Here is a 4,485-nt window from a genome sequence, read left to right on the forward strand (position 1 = left end):
TGTGAATGGCCAGAGATGCTCCAAGACAAAATGCCTTCAGATAGCAAAGTTTTCCCTTTGTGGAATTAAACTAAAAGATGGGAACGCCTTTTTCTGCATAATTCTGTAATGCAGTCACAGGTCACAGGTCACCTGCAAAACATCTAACAATGAGCATTGCAGTTCAATGAGTGAAAAAATTATTCATTGTTGACTCAAAATGAAAATATTACTCAAAAAAAGTGAAAAACAAATCCTTAAATGAGCTAGGTCATCTGGAAGTTTTCATTTGATCAGAAACTATGCATGACGTAACATTTCTAATTCATCTAAAAACCCACAGATGTCAAGAATTTAAATAATGAAAGCAAAACTTCTGAATTTATTGGAATACTTTTCCCTACTTTTTTTTTTCCCCTGCAAAAATTGTTCACAGGATTTAATCCACATCTAAGAACAATTTCACTCCCACTTTTTTTGCCAATGTAAGCTGTACCTGCTGAAAATAATTTGCCTTAATCCTTATTAAATACAGGATGATTTTTGCTGTTTATCCCTGTGTAACCTTACCTGAATGACTTTGTATTTATCTATTTGCAAACTGGCTGAGCCCACGTCTTGCAGTGCAAGACCTAAACAATTCAGCCAGACAAAAGGTCATTCTCTGTTACCGCCGCTGTGATGACAGATATGTAACTCTTGCACTTGTTCGTAGTTACAGCAAGAATGCCCAAAGTCAATGGGAGCCTGTTGTCTGGTATTAATTGCCACTACTGCAAATTCTGCAAACAGATTTGGGAAAATATGTGCCTCACTAGTTAAAGTGAACAATGTAGGCAGCTTGGAAGGACCACAGTCTCTCTGAATTACAAATGAGGATTCTCGGAGGCCAGACTCTCGCTCGAGTCGCATGCTGGCATGTCTCAGTTGCTCCGAAAGCTGGTGAGAGCTGCAGGCAGATGACTGACAGGAGGGAGCTGTTCAGAGGAATACAGTCAACAGCATAAGAAAGGGAGATTTGTGAGGGGTGATGTTAAGGAACCAATACCCAGGGAAGGAGTGGAAAATTTGGCAATCAGTATTTCTCATTGATGTTGCCTGCTGCAGCAGTGACTCACTGGGGAGTGCCTGGAACGCTGTGTCTGGTTTGCATTTCACTTTCCCCATCAATCTGCTTAGGAAGGTCAGCTTACACGTGTCATGGGTTGAGCCATCACTAGTAGCATTTCTTATGAACTGGGTGGTTTTTGGATTTAATCGTTAGAGCACTATTTCAGATACACATAGCTGTGTCATCATTTGGCTCCTTTATATCCCTGATAAACTGTCGCATTTATCAGTTTGGTGAATGCTGTTCCTCCCGTCACACCTGTCTCCTTCACGACGTCACACCTCACACTTTTAGGCTTGGCATCTTCTTTTTTCAAATGCTGGTGTGTTGGTGAACACAGTGATTGTTACAATCTCTTACTGGAGATTGAGACACTCCTAATCAGGACCAACATGTTTGGTACCTAGCTAAAAACATCTTTCTCCTGCCTTGCTTTGAAGGTCTTGGATCACTCCTGGGGACATTGATCAGCAGGATCATTGACTAACCAAAGGTCTCACCTGGAATAGTAATTCCAATGGTTCAATGGTCTGTTCAATAATTTAGATAGCATTTAGGTAACTACAGTAAAGGAGAACATTCCTAGTAACCAGCCATTTTCTTTCATGTTATTTCCACCAAATGAGACTGTCATATCCACCAAAAAGTTCCATTCTTCCAGCAGCCTTCAGTTTTGTCTTTTATTTGGTATATTCTTCCAGTCCAGGTTCAAGCTCACAGAGGATGTTTCAGTGATTGCAATGGGAGCATGTGGACTTCTGGCCTTTTCAAGTCATCCTGCAGGTATGTCTTTGGAATTCTGTCTTTCCAAACCTGTTTGGTCTGGTTCGTAGCTGTCCACTGTGTTTATCTTTGAGTAACTGTTTTGCAGTTAGTTTATGAATTCTGGGTTAGAAAGAACTCAATGACTCAAGTGAAGTCCTGTTAAACCCACTGAATTTTTTCCAACCAGTACGATTTGCATAACTGCCCCAACAGAAACCACCTTTCAGCCATGTGCTGCCCTGGACACCAAGCTAAAGGCCATCTGAAATGTCAGACCTAGGATTATTGGGAACACAGATTTGGACTGTCTGGCAATTTAGCAGAAGTTGCCTTGCCGTGGGATCTTGACTCATTTGGCAACTGTTAGAGGCTAGTCTGCAATGAGTTTGCCTAATTTGTCCTCAAATATGAGTGTCAGCAAGGGGCTGAGGTTCAGGACATACTTTATAGAACCGTGTCTGGCATCCGTGTCCTGCAACATCCCTTGCCAGAAAACAAGTCAACCCCTGCCTTGCCTTTTCCTCACCGTTAGCAGGTGTCACGAGGTAATCAGCCTCACTTTTAAGTTTCTGAACATTTCTGTGACTCAGAAGGGGTATTCTCATGCAGCCTCATGCCTTGTAACTCTTCATGGGTACATCCAGCCACCTCTTCCCTCCTGCAAAGGAATTGTCCATGTGTTCTCTTTTGCCTCCAACCAAGGACAAACTTGTCTGATTAATTACATGTGTATGTGCATGTTTGTAGGTTGGTAGGTAGGGACGAGTGTGTGTGTCATTTCTATCATATGATCCCCAACCCTGAAAAAGACTCATCTTTTTAAGCACTGGTTGGTTTTTTTTTTTTTTTTCACGCTGCTACAATGCACGCTGTTTCCCTTGTGTCATTAAAATAGACAAACTGTGGTGACTGCGGTGACTGAGTAGTGAATTTGGCTGCACAAGAGCTGTTCTTGTCATACATATTCATGGACAGGTCTGTTTTTAGCATCTGTAGTAAAACTATAAGTCACAGCTGTGAAAATAATATGTAGGTATCATTAGGTCAAGAACATACTCATACATCCTTAAAAAAAATAGGTATTCCCTCATTTTCATTGCATTTTAAATAAAGAAACAAAAGCAAAACCCCAAAGAAGCTAAGATTTTTCTTTGGCACTTGGCTAATTAAGAGTAACAATATTTAACGGACTATCAGATTTCTATTTTTAGCATAGACTGGACAGGACATGATGCTGCTATGATCAACTCCTTGGGCAGCCAAACAATTTCCTATTCCAGCTTCATTCCTTTGTTCCCATTTTGAACAAAAAGTGCAATTTAGGCACGAGAAACCTGAAGGTGCATCTACCTCCCCCTCTCATCCAGCCACGGCCCCACTGGGAGCAGCCCATGACATGACTCCGGCTCTCTCAAGCCACACCACTGGCTATGTTTGGTCTGAACTAGTCTCATCTAAAGTTAGCTTTTTTCACATCAAGTTTTTTGTGTTGTTAAATTTGTTCCCTGGGGTCATAGAGTCCATGCTGATATTTTCAGGTGGGGTTAATGATTTAATGTGACTCATATGTCAGTGCTAACCTACTCAGGTCTCACAACAAATCCAACTGATGACTCAGGAAGCCTTTTTATTGTTGTATTCAGATGATGTGTGCTTACAGTGCCAAAGATTTCTAAAAGAAAGAGAAGTAATATATATTTGGCAGGTTTGGTTTTTTGTTTTTTGTTTGTTTTTTTTTTGTGTGTCCCTACTATCTCTTTTCAGCTTTGTGAAGTGATTAGATAACCCTTATCAGGAACAGACCACATCTCCCAGAAAACACCAGGTTATGGCCTCCCTGCTTCTGATAGTGAGTTGGGTTTAAAGAGGACATAGTGGTTAATGTTTTTGCAGCCAGCATGTGACTTCACCCAGAGGGGACACACAAGAAGAGAAAGGGGACCCGCGTATCGTCATGTGGCACCGTCAGGGTTGCCGAGTGCAAGAGGCAGAATCATTTCAGGCCTCTTCTAAGCATGTTCAGATCCGATAGAACGGAACCCACTAATTTCAGTAAGCTTTGGAAACCACCTCTGACGTGCATGAAGTTTAATAACAAGAGTATTACAGAAATACCGCTGTGTTTCACAGGTGATGGTGTGCACAACCTTGGCACTCAGGTTTGTGCTGACAGAGAAGAATAGGCTCCAGCTTAGACTGATGGGTACATCCCAGGTCCTTGGCAGGATGAGACGTTTACAACCCTTTTCACCCTGCTCCTGATTCCCCTGGGGTAAGGTACAAAAAAGAGCCACAGCATGTTCCAGGTAAATGTAGTCACCACCTACCCTGCAGTTTAGATGTAGCCAACAAGAACTCCTAGCCCACTGGAGAAACATTTATTCAGGAGAATACCTTCAAGTATATTTCCTCCTTAATTTCTGAAAATGAATTATAATAGCTTTTTTTCTGGACATCGCCAAAGGCTATTGAATGCTGCAACTAGACACTGAAAGCTTTCTTAGCACTTTTTTTTTTTTTTTTTTTTTTTTTCAACTACAAAGTAAGAACTTGGATATGAATCATTAAATTGAATTAATTTTTGAAATGGCACTGAGCAGGGATTACAGTAGAGATGATTACCATATGTC

This window comes from Falco punctatus (genome assembly GCF_963210335.1).
Source record: "Falco punctatus genome assembly, chromosome: 10".
Taxonomy (NCBI): domain Eukaryota; kingdom Metazoa; phylum Chordata; class Aves; order Falconiformes; family Falconidae; genus Falco; species Falco punctatus.